The following is a 13,697-nucleotide window of genomic DNA, read 5'->3' as shown; positions in this document are numbered from 1 at the left end:
CTTGATGGCTGTCCTTCTGAATGTTATATCCCTGCCCAAACATAGTCACGAATTAGCAGATTTCCTAGATGCTCATAGGCCAGATATAATGTTTCTTACTGAGACCTGGACCCATAGCGCGGCGGAACCGGATTTAAATGTAGCAATACCCCAGGGATACAACATTTTTAGAATCGACAGAATAGGCAAAAGAGGGGGAGGGGTGGCTATTGTATATCGTTCTCATCTTAAAGCTACCTTCTCAGCTATACCTCAATTTGAAGAGGAGGCCATTCTTTTCTGTTTTAAGGCCTCTAATACGGATGTCTTCAATGGACTTTTAATTTACAGGCCACCTGGGCCAAGAAACACTTTCATTGGGGCCATTATGAGGATAATGGAATCATGTATGGGACAATCTAACTTTTCGGTGCTGGGCGATTTTAACTTCCACCTAGAGGCATCAGAAAACATAGATACCAAGGAGCTATTGGATTGTTTCTCTAGTCTAGGCCTGAAGCAAATCGTCACCTGTCACACGCACATGGCGAATCACACCCTAGATGGCATTTTTACAAACCATAGCCAGATAAAACTGACTAAAACTCTTGCTCTACCCTGGACCGATCACAGTGCTGTCTTTTTTGAGGTCCCCATTAAAGGACTCCAAGACAGAACTGTAGGGTCAAAGAAAACAGGTTTTGAGTATGCCTGGAATCAAATAAATGGCCCAGTTTTTGAAGCTAGTTTGCTCTCACAGAAACCCAAAATGCTCTTTTGAACTGACACTGATATAGATAGAGAAGTAACTCTCTATCATACATGGATCAAACAAGCGATTCAAAACCTAGGCTTAGAAACTCGAACGCGGACTAACATTAAACAGATCTCAGCTCCCTGGTATAATCCCGATCTAAAAAATCTAAAGAGAATATGCCGAGCCAAAGAACGACTCTGGAGAAAGGAATACTCAGAAATAGATAAAACATATTATAGAGAAGCATACTCTTTTATAGATAAAACATATTATAGAGAAGCATTTTCGAGGCTAAATCCAAATATTTTGCTGAGAAAATTATGGCTGCTAAAAATATCTCCGGTGAGCTGTTTAAGACAGTTACTAAATTGGCCACATTTGGAAATGCAAAGGTAGTAAAGACAACAAAGCAATTCTGCGACAAACTTGCTAATTTCTTCCACGAAAAAGTGACCAAAGTCTATGATGAATTCTCTATAGGTGGAGAGGATATCAGGCAAGCCATGTTCATGATGGAGGAATCTGACAACAAAGTTTCCTTAAGAAACTTTTCCTCCTTTACACAGGATAGAGTTGAGAAAGCTATTCTTGAGATTAAATCAGGCTCTTCTCTGGATCCATGTCCCATAAAGATTCATCACATGGTCCCACACATAATAGCACAAATTTTAACACCTCTTTTGAATAATATCCTCATATCTGGGTATTTTCCAGTAGAGTGGAAAAACTCTCTGATTAGGCCCATTATCAAAAAACCCACCCTTGATCCTCTTGAAGTGGCCAACTATCGTCCTATTGCCAGCCTACAATTTCCTTCAAAAGTATTTGAAAAAGTGCTAAATGAGGAACTTCGGTCCTTTGTAGAAGACAATAAAAAACTAGATATAGCTCAACACGGTTTCAGGCCACACCACAGCACTGAGTCTGCATTAATTGCTGCGACCGAAAGCTTACGACTACACCTAGATCAAGGTGGAAAGGCTATATTGGTAATGCTTGATTTATCCGCCGCGTTTGATACGGTGGATCACCATATTCTCCTTCAGCGTCTGGCGGAGATAGGGATAAGGGACAAAGCAGCAGATGTTCTTTATTCCTATCTGAAAAATAGAAAGCAAGCTGTGGTATTGGATGAGCATACATCCTCTCACTTTGTAATGCCATGTGGAGTACCTCAGGGATCGGCACTTTCACCTACCCTGTTCAACATATACGTTTCTCCTCTGGCTAAATTTATTCGCTCACATGGCTTTGAGACCGTTTGCTATGCTGATGACACACAGATTATTATCTCTTTAGCCACAAATCCAGAGACTGTGGCTGAGCGTTTTAAGTTCTGTATGAGTCAGATCATTTGCTGGATGCAAAATAACTGCCTGAAATTGAATACCGGGAAGACGGAGGTAGTTACGTTTGGAGGAGACATGTCTCTTTGGAACTCAAATTGGTGGCCGGAAGCAGCAGGACTCTGCCCCCAGCCAGTAAAGAAGGTAAAAAACCTTGGAATTCTCATTGACGACCAACTCTCCCTTATTGACCATGTAAATAGTATAACCTCCTCCTGCTTTTACACAATTAAAATCCTTAGAAAAGTCCTTCCGTTTATCCCCATGCCATTGAGGAAAATGGTTGCAACAGCACTGATCTTGTCAAAAATTGACTATTGTAACTCACTCTACATTGGAGCCAAGAAAAATGTAATCCAAAAGCTCCAGACTCTGCAGAATGTTGCTGCTAGACTGTTACTGGATCTACCTAAATTCAGCCCTATTAGTCAAATTACGCGTGAACAGCTACATTGGCTGCCCATAACCACGAGGATTCAGTTTAAATCAATGTGCATGATACATAAGAGCCTGCACAGGCTAGGACCGTCACAGATAGGTCAATACTGTAAACGGTATGTCCCATTGAGACGTTTACGCTCTGCGTCAGCCCACCTGCTTGTGGTGCCAAAAGTAAGGACTCTGAAGTGGGGAGGCAGAAGTTTTCGCCACCTGGCTCCTAAAGTTTGGAATACCATGCCGCTGCATCTTAGAATGCAAAACGATTTACTACAATTTAGAAAGGGACTAAAAACATGGCTTTTCACAGGTATCCCTACAAAATCGTAAGTTTATCTGATCCAGATGTAATGGCAGTAAGCGCTAAGACGCCAAGGCAAACACGCTCTACATAAAAACCAATTTTCATTTCATTTCATTTTCATTTCATTACAATGGAACAGACAAGCCAGGACGGAGGGAATAGGGGGTCTGCACATGGAAACAGAGGGCTGGGGGCAAGGTGGAAGGAGGTGGCAGGACAGGAGCAGCAAGATGACCATGGAGGTCAGGCAGGATGGGCACTAGAAACAAGACACACCATGGAGAGCAACAATGAGACTATGGTGGCATACACACAGACCATGGAGGGAAGGTGGGAGGGGGTCAAGGGCAGCTAGCTGACCACACAGGGAAGGTGGGAGGGGCCATGGCAGCACAGAAGACCATGCAAGGCAAGCGGGAGGGTTAGTGGCAGCACAATGGCTATGATGGGCAAGAAGGAGGGTGCAGGGGCATGCACAAAGGACCATGGAGGATAGAAGGGAGGGTCAGGACCTGGGCACAGACAAGAGAGTTCAGGGGAAGGGGCCTCACAACAGACCGCGCGGGGCAGGCAGGAGGAGCAGTTGCAGCACAACAGATCAGGGAGGGCAGAAGGGTGTGGCAGTAAAATGGACCATGGAGGACAGGAGGAAGGGGATAGGGGCATGGCATGTGGACAGGCAGGGTGGAGGTGGCAGGGACAGGTTACAGTCATCTGACAATGCTAGGCAGGTGGGAGGGGAGTGGCAGCTCAACAGAACACTCAGAGTAGATAGGAGTGGCAGGTCCATGGAACATAGTGGGCAAAAAGGATGGAGCAGGGGCATGCACAAAGACATCGGAGGGCAGGGGGAAGGAGAATAGGGGCAGCAAACTAAGCACAGAGGCTAAGCAGGAGGTCAATGATGGGCCATAGAATTGGGCAATGGAGGGCAGGAGGAGTGGACTGGTACATCATGCTAAATGGAAGGCAGTAGCAGCACATCAGACCATGCATGGCAGGAGGGAGGAGGCTAGTCCATGGATTCAAACAACAGAGGATAGGGAGGAGGTGGATGGGGCAGCAAGCTAACTGTTCAGAGAAGGTGGGTATTAGGAACTTTATTGTTTTTAAAATGTGTGTCTGTGCGAACTACTTAAAATATGAACAAGTATGCAGCATAATCTCACTTTTATTCAGGAAGAAGAGGACGTTTGTGACTGTGACTCCGGGCTCACTTGGCAGAAACACCCCCTGACCCTCCACCCCCATCGCAAAATGTAATGCCCGTGAAAAGGGTAGGTGGACGCAGTGTTATATAGAACATAGTCCTGAGAGCACGATTGAAAATGAAAACTAGATGTAGTATATGGTATAAACTATGCACCAAAAAGTGTGATATAAGATGAACCGGGGCGTGAAATATAATATGCAATACATTGTGCGCAATGACAGATTCATTGGAGAGCGCGAGATAGCACAGGCACTAGCGCGTGCTATGCGATATGCGCCTTGGAGTGTAATATGCACAGGGCAGTGTTGTGTAACATAACTAGTCTCTAAAGTTGTAATATAAAATATGTGCTGGGGAGTGTAACGTTGCATATGCACTGTGAAAAAGATATGGATCCCAGATTGTAATATGTATGGCATAGCGCTGTGGGTTATAACATACACATCGAGGAAGGCACGTTAGATGGGGCAATATGACCCGTGCGAAGGCAAGTGTGGCATGACATATTCACGGGGTGGTGTTACAGTGCACATGGGCTAGAGAGTGTCATAGCATACGCACTAGCTGGTGGAATACAACACAGATGTGTGAGGCAATCGGCGGGCACTGGTGGGTGTAACACAGCATTGGGCTCAGCCAGGAGCACGCTGTGACTCTCAAGTGAGGTTCGTCTCCTTTCCAGAGAGTAAAATAAAAAGTATTACACATCCGGCGGTGGATGTGTTTTTTATTAACCGTGAGGGGGGTTTCTTGCATAGTTTGGTTGAATTTTTGTCGAATCCCCTTTGAATGGCTTGGTATGCGTGTATATTAAAAGTGCCCGTCAATAGCTACCCATGTTTGTATAAATAAACGACAAGGGTGTCTACTTGGAGAGTACCCACCGGCGGGGGCGCCAGGATTAGGCACGGTAGGGCATCAGACACGTCAGATCTTCACTAGCGGTGTAAATACATTCCATGTGGATTCATTCTATGCATAGTCGCCTTTTAATGAATATCACGCAAATCGTCATGGTGATAGGTACATATGGTTTGTCCAGCATGTCCTAGGTGTTTCTACAAATATATATATTTTTAAAATATTAAAAAACAAAGGCCGGCCCCGGGGGATGGGGTCCCCGGAGCCATAAGTGGCCTGAGGAGGGGGGCAACGCAGCCCCCTCCTAAAGAATTTAAATTAAAAAAAGGCCATGACCCGGGGGTTGGGGTCCCCGGGGCCGATTAAGGCCTTGGGAGGGCCAAATTTATTTTTTTCAACAAAAAAAATTAGGGTGCAGGCCCTGGGGGATGGGGGCCCCAGGGCCAGTAAATTAGAAAAAGAAGGGGGGCTACACAGCCCTCCTTCTTAAAAAAAATAAATAAATAAAAGACCGGCATCGCCCTGGAGGCCACGCCCCCTCCTTGCAGCACTCTGCAAACGCGCCCCCTGGCCAGTTGTGAGTTGGGGAATTAATTCCCCTTCAATACTGAGGGTCCCTGAGGGCCAACTAGCCCAACAGGTATCTCCAGTGTGCGCCAGGGAACTGCGTTGCAGACAGGTGTTCTGAGGCCACGCCCCTTTTTACACCTCTATGCAATGCAGCTCTGTGGCGCTTACTGGAGGTACCTAGTGGGCTAGTTTGACCCTAGGGACCCATAGGACTTAATCTCTCAACTTAGAACGGCCACAGGGCGCGTTTACACAGTGGTGAAGGGAGGGGACGGGGCCTGAGGTGACGTCTGCAAGCACGCCCTGTGGCGCGTTTTAAGTTGGGGAAATAATTCCCTTTCAATCCTGAGGGACCCTGGGGACCAACTAGCCCACCAGGTGCTTCCAGTAAGTGCCACTGCTCTGCGTTGCAGAGAGGTGGTGCAGATCGTTCCCCTTTTTACACCTCTCTGCAATGGCACTTACTGGACGTACCTAGTGGGCTATTTTGCCCCTAGGGATCCTCAGGATTCAAGGGGACTTAATCTCCCAACTTAAAAAACGGCCACAGGGCATGTTTACACAGTGGGGAAGGAAGGGGACGGGGCCTGAGGTGACGTGTGCAAACACGCCCTATGGCACGTTTTAAGTTGGGGAAATAATCCCCCTTCAATCCTGAGGGCCCCTGGGGGTTAACTAGCCCGGCAGGTGCTTCCAGTAAGCGCCACTGAGCTGCGTTGCAGAGAGGTGGTGCAGGCCGTGCCACTTTTTACACCTCTCTGCAACGCAGCTCTGTGGCGCATACTGGAGGTACCTAGTGGGCTAGTTGGACCCTAGGGACCCTCAGGATTCAAATTAACTTAATCTCCCAACTAAAAACGGCCACAGGGATTGTTTACACAGTGGTGAAGGGAGGGGACGGGGCCTGAGTTTACATGTGCAAACAAGCCCTGTGGCGTGTTTTAAGTTGGGGAAATAATTCCCCTTCAATCCTGAGGGCCCCTGGGGGCTAACTAGCCCACCAGGTGCTTCCAGTAAGCGCCATTGAGCTGCGTTGCAGAGAGGTGGTCTAGGCCGTGCCACTTTTTACACCTCTCTGCAACGCAGCTCTGTGGCGCATACTGGAGGTACCTAGTGGTCTAGTTGGACCCTAGGGACCCTCAGGATTCAAATGAACTTAATCTCCCAACTAAAAACGGCCACAGGGCGTGTTTACACAGTGGTGAAGGGAGGGGACGGGGCCTGAGATGACGTGTGCAAACAGGCCCTGTGGCGCGTTTTAACAGGTAGTTTTAATCCCCTGCCCTATTATATACTAGGGGCTTACAGAGGAGGTCATGCTGATCACAGGGGGACCCCAACGCATAGTGTTCCCTAGTGTATGTAGGTGTTTTCACTGTATTCTGAGTGTCTTTTAACATAGCACTGGCTCTAGGACTGGTTAGTCAGACTCAGTTACCACCAGTATCCGTCTGAAAAAGTGGAGGGTACAGGATGATTTTGCAACAAGGCTTCTTTCTGCTCTTCTGTTTGTTCTTTCTGCACGTTATCCTTCTTCCTGCACTTTTCTTCGTCTTAGAGGACTTCTGTTGCTTCTTTCTGCATTTCTTTTTTTTCTTTCTGTGCGTTTTTTTCTTCTTTCTTCACATGTCCTATCTCTGTAGGCATAGTTAGAAATTAGCATTTAAAAAACCTTTGAAATTCACTGAAAAAACCATAGGTTTCAGGCACGTTATAGTTAGGAATTAGCATTTTAAAAACCTTAGAAATTCACTGAAAAACCATAGGTTTCAGGGGCGTTATAGTTAGCTGGACTTTTCACTCGTACAAAACCCCCGTTATAGTTAGTTCAGCTAACTATAACTCGCGCGCCCGCAATGCACTGCTGATGACGTCACATATTACATCACTCATGACATGGTCAGTGACATCACTGATGACATCACTGATGACATCTCAAATGACATCACTATTGACATCACTGATGACATCATCCTTGTGATAGAGTGGCAGACCTCCTCTTCCCCTAATATAACCTTTGATACACACATTCAAAAATAGAAACTACAATGTTCAAAACAATGGACATACCAATACCAGTCACAACAACCTATTCAGTAATTCTAAGATCCACATACACATCCACTCATTCACCAACAGTCCTATACAGTCACTCATACATGTACTCACTCACTCATACTATGTACTCACACACCTATACATCCTGTTACACAACGCCACTCATCCATAGAGTTACTCACTGTTGTATTTGGCCCTTTTCCCAGAAATGTTTCTCTTTTCTGGGAAATCACATGTGGAAATGCAAAGAGTGAATGCTGTGTGATAGTGCACGCAGACTGAGTTTTCCCCATTTTAAACATAACTTTTAAAATGGATGCCAAAGCTGTGTGGTTGCGCCGTTTGACTGAGCTAGGTTGACAGTCTAGGGGTTATTTCCCAGCAGCCCCAGCTTTTGGAGGGAAGCCTGGCACCCAGGGTGCTCTACCCCTCCCCCTAGGCCAGTTAGAGCTAGTTTCCCCAGACGCTTCTAGAAGCTTCTTGCACTGTCTGGAAGGTGGGGTGAGGGGCGTATAAAGGGCGGAGCTGGGCTGCCATGTGCTCAGTCAGAGGATGGACCAGGGAGAGAGGGGACCTGCTGCCAGGGGTTACCGCCACATAGGCCTGTGTGCTGGGCCCTGAGCCTACCTACCCCCCCTACTGTCCACAGGGCGAGGGAAAGATATAGTTGGGGCAACGCGAACCTGGAGAAGCCTTCGCAGGAGTTTTAGGCGGTAGGGTTAGTCAGGGACCTATGCCTCTGAAAGTGACAGGGCTTAGGTGCTGCCTTTCAGTGAGTGAGGGATCCTGAACTGCCCACTGATCTGGCCCGGCGAGAGGAGAACCCAGGGACGACAGGCAGAGACTAATTAGTCCGCCTTCAGCCACCAACGCAACTTCCCCCCTCAAGAAACCCTCAATCAAGGGGCAGGAACCAGAGGGCGCTATTTACAAGCTGCCCCTGGAAGGAGAGTGCTATTTACAAGCTGCCCCTGGAAGGAGAGCGCTATCTACAAGCTGCCCCTGGAAGGAGAGCGCTATCTCCAAGCTGCCCCTGGAAGGAGAGCGCTATATCCAAGCTGCCCGTGGAAGGAGAGCGCGATAGCTGGTGAGCGCTACATCTTTCGGGACTGTGTTCTGGCCCTGGCGTGTGGCCTGCCGCCTCCCAGCCTGCCTGCTCTGAACTAGGGCATCATTGTGGGAGAAAGGGGGCGTTGAGCGCCGAATAAACCGCCACCCCCCAGGCTAGAGGCCAGGCCTTAATTTCTGCCACCCCCGTCGGGAACCCAAAAAGAAAACTCACCGCTGAGGCCCAGGGCCGGAAAGAGTACCCCCGCCACACCGGGGCCCGCGGAGAAGCCCGGGGCCCCGTCGCTGCCGTCGCAGCTGAGGTAACGTGGCCCCCAGGGTGGAGAGGGCCGCCGGAACTCAGCGAAGGCCTCGTTAGGCCTGAAGCCATCCAGCAAGGGCCGCGCTAGGCCTGGAAGCCAAGGCCTGTGTCACCTGATGGGGCGGACTGCCAAACGCCGCCCCCGCCGCTGTGCCATTCGTCCGTCGGGCCGCGCCCCCGCAGACCGCGCTGTGATTGGCGGCTGCGGGCGTGTGCCTCTGGAGCTGACCGGGAAGAAGAATCCAGGTGGGAGCCTACCCCGCACTGGACGGTGACCAGAGGACGTTGGCGCTCTCGCCGGGCTCCCATGCCGTGAGGGGAGCCCCGCGCATCTGCCCCGAGAAGTCCTGGGTCCCAGGAGGGGGCCCGGGTGAAGACCCGAGTGCAGCCAAAGACGTGACCGCCTCAAGGACTGCCGGTGAGTGGGGCTACATGTGGAGACCGGTGGGGGCCGTTCGAGGTACGGGGTCGGTACCTGAGGCCCCCGGAAGCCGAGCGAGTGCCTGCACCAGCCCCAGCCCTCACAGCTGCACCGCGGAAGCGGGCGGCTGCACCGAAGGGGCCTTTTTAGGAGCGGGGGATTGAGAGGGCGACGGGGCACATTGTCGGTGCCCGCCCCCCCCTTGCACCAGTGTGACTCTGTCTAATGGCGGGACACGGACTATTGCTGATGTTGTGCCATGATGCTTTTCTTGCAGGGTTGCAGCTGATTGACTTATTTTTACTGTCTGCTATGTCACAATGATTCCGGCTGGGGCCCGATTGGCCCTGCCCTGTACATAATTCCCCCCCTGTACATTTTAACCGAGCGCCAGTTGGCGCAGTGTAGAGATTGCTATTGATACCTTGTGGTTTTGACAATACAAAAGTTATTTTCACACAAACTTGTGTAGCGTCTCGTTTTGTAGTGTGCCTTGTGTGTCGCATGTGTGTACTGCGTGGATGCTTTGCACATTTCCTCCGGAGTTTGGCCCACCCGCTCTGCACCACGCTACCCATTTCCAACACTCACATACATAGTCACTCATGCTAATAAAGAATCAAACATCCATTTACTTGCATATACAGTTATACACACACCACCACACTTACTTCTACAGAAACTTACACATACTTAGTCTTTTAAACAATCACTTATAGAAACACATACTTATTCATGCAGGAACTCTTTCAATCTCTCACTCGCACATATACTCACTTATATACACCAATAGTCACATATACTAGTTTAAAACATATGTAGTTACTCATAAAGACACTATTGAGACAGTCTATCACTCACTAACACACCCATGCACACACTCATCCACCCATACAGTCCTGCACACATGCTGTCTTCAACACATACAAACAGTGAGTCACTCATTCATGCACCTATGCACTACGTAATACCCCCCACCCAACCATACAGACACTCAGACACTCATACTGATACTCAAAAAAACAACTAATAACCTATATAGACACTCATGTAGCTACTCACCAACCCATGCAGCCACTTATACACAAAGTGAGAGACTGATACAGATATTTACACATTTAAACATTACTCACTAAGCCATGTATTCACTAAGATACACTTAATCAGTCAGTTATACAATCAATTTTTCAAAAACAAATCATCCATTTAGACACTTATATACCCATTTATTCTTCCATCGACCTTGAGATATACATATATAAAACATATGTAATTTTCAGAAAAACACACATTCACTGGATGATGTCATCAGTGATGTCATTTGAGATGTCATCAGTGATGTCATGAGTGATGTCACTGACCATGTCATGAGTGATGTAATATGTGACGTCATCAGCAGTGCATTGCGGGCGCGCGAGTTATAGTTAGCTGAACTAACTATAACGGGGGAATTTCAATGGTTTTGTACGAGTGAAAAGTCCAGCTAACTATAACGCCCCTGAGACCTATGGTTTTTTCAGTGAATTTCTAAGGTTTTTAAAATGCTAATTCCTAACTATAACGTGCCTGAAACCTATGGTTTTTTGAGTGAATATATATATATATATATATATATATATATATATATATATATATATATATATATATATATATATATATATATATATATATATATATATATATCACGCAATACTTTCCTTTAATACTTACCTTTTACATTTTTTTTTTACTGCGTTATGCCTTTAGCTTTAATGCATTTACAACGAAATTCAAAAACTTTTTCACATAATAAACACTATTTTAGAAAACGGTTTCCTAAATTCCTTTTGTTAAATAAAAAAACATCCACTCTACAAAACCATATAAAATACAGCCATCCACCATTTTATCAATAGTAATACATCTTTCATATACAATCTAAGAGTGCCATCTGCTGGCCATAGATAGTTGTAAATGCATTAGTGGTTCAAAGACTCGTGATTCAGGTTCAGTCGTTGTTAAGGAGTCGTGGTTCAGGCCCTTCGTTGTGAATGAGACGTTGTAAAGGTCGTTTTCCCTTCCTGGGGCATAAAGAAGGAACCTCTGTAACCAGAACTTTAGATATTCCTGGGCGAAACTCTGCAACTGAATCCTGGACCTTCGACGATCTGTTCAACGCCAGATGACTGAAGAATCTCCCTTGGGGTAAAGGAGTTACTCCCCTGCTTGGCAGGCACCAAGGACGCATCTGTCCAGTCTGCATCTCTGAAGCTCCCGCCGGACGCCAAAGAGTTTGCAACACCAGAGGTGGATTTCCAGACTTCCCAGAGGCCGAACCAAATCCCCAGCAAAGCTGAGACCCATAACCCTCGTGGGGACTGTGGAACCAGAACCCCTGGACACCGCGCACATTTGCAAGTGCATCAGCTTCCCGAAAACTCTCAAGGCAGTGCATTGGGTTACTTGTAGTCCAGACCCCAAGCACCTTTTGCATTGAAGATTGTGGGCCTACACTCCACGAGTGTTCCGTGAGCCCGCTCTTTGCATTCCCGCTTGAGGTACCTTCGCGATCCCTGATCTGTTGACTGGTGGTTTCCCTGTGAAGGTAACTCTTACTTCAATTGGGCTTCCCTGGTTGCTCCAGATGTGCCCCGACTCTCCATCGCTTGCTGAGTTCCCAGGACCTTGCTGGTCCACACCGAAGCATCTTTCTCTTTTCTGCCTGGGTTGCTGTTGCCAAGGCTTGTTGTGTCCAATCCGGGCACCGACGCTGCAGCACTCGACATCTTTTGTGGAACAGCATGAATCCAGCTCCTGGTTGTCTTCGACACCTCCTGGTCCTCGTGGCTGAAGAGTCAAGCTTCACCTCTTTCACCTGAAACACCCGACATAGGTGGGCTTTCGTCTATCGTGCCCCTGGTCACTGGCAAGTGACCAAGACTCTGTCCCCTCTGCTTTCAGGTTCGTCACATCTCCGATCCAGGCTTGGATCTCTTCGGACACTTTGCATCTTCCCGGCAGCAGCACTTCTTCGCAAGCTGCCATTGAAAACGACGACCCGCCACCATTTGACACCTATGCACCCGGCTTCCCTGGGGGAGGTAACTCAAGTTCTCCGGTGCTCCCGTGGGTTTTGACCCTAGAACTGTCTAAGTCCAAGAGGGTTTGGTCCTAGTCCATTTATAAGTGTCCTTTAACTTTAAAAATCTAACTGCAAATTTCCGCATAGAAGCTAACGGTAGCTCACGGCTGTGTCCTCACACTGCACACGGCCCCCGTGGGTCCCCTGTGTCAGTACCTTGGGTGGTTCCTTGGAGTCCCAGCGATTCTACAGGCTTTAGGCCTAGTGTATAGTTAAGTTGTGGTTCTTATAACACTTTCTTATTATAAGGTGTTGCTCGCCCCTATGGCCTAACGTATATTGTGCTTATTTACTGTGTTATTTGAAGTGTAACTTATGTGCTTTTGCCTCTAGCCTCATAAAGAGAATAGACGGGTGTGTTTAGTAATAAATACATATATTTTATATCTATATATACCTTGTGTGGTCTACTTTCATTTAGCCACTCAAGATATTATAGACTGGTAAAACAAGCTGCTTTACATTCCTTCAAGACTTAGCCTGAAGGCTGCTCTCCACAGCTACCACTAGGATGGCTTTTAATAAAGGTTGTCTTTAACCAAGTGCAAACACCCAACGCCTCGTAGAGGTACTTCTGTTGGATGATTTCAGAAGACCTTCAGGGTCTGAAGGGGTAGGCAGAGTGGTTGGGGCAGCAGATGAGGAAGGGCCAAGGGGTGAAGATAACCATGACCTGACCTCTGAAGCTGACCAGGAAGATGACAATGATCTTAACCTGGGAACTCCAGCTCCTCTGGAAGAAGAGGAGGATGGCCACAATGGCCCCCTCTTTACTCCACCAGGGAGAGTTGGTGGTGTGCCTAGAAGATCCAGATCTCCTTCTCAGGAGTCTGTCCATTCTGACACATCTATAGGGACCTCTGTCTCCTCTAATAGGAGGGAAACCTCCCAGGAAAGAGAAACAGCTTAAGTATAAAGAAGCTCAGCTTAGTATCAGAAAACAGCAGCTGGCTTTAGACAGGGAATCCCTAGAGCTTCTGAGAGCTAGAAAAAAGATGGGACTAGAGTCCCATGGTGGCAGCAACTTCCCTATTGTTAGGGAGAGGTCTCATGACCATAGAAACCTAAACAAGATTCTCCCTCCCTACCAGGTTGGGGATGACATCCACAAATGGATTACTGCACTGGAAAGGGCCTGTAAAGTTCAGAGGGTCCCCCAGGAGCAGTGGGCAGCAACCTTGTGGCTCTCCTTTGCAGACAAAGGTAGAGATAAGCTCCTCACTGTAAAAGAAGAGGATGATGACAATTACAAGGTCTTGA

This window comes from Triturus cristatus, chromosome 2_1 (genome assembly GCF_964204655.1).
Source record: "Triturus cristatus chromosome 2_1, aTriCri1.1, whole genome shotgun sequence".
Classification (NCBI taxonomy): Eukaryota; Metazoa; Chordata; class Amphibia; order Caudata; family Salamandridae; genus Triturus; species Triturus cristatus.
Note: the sequence above shows the minus strand (reverse complement) of the source record.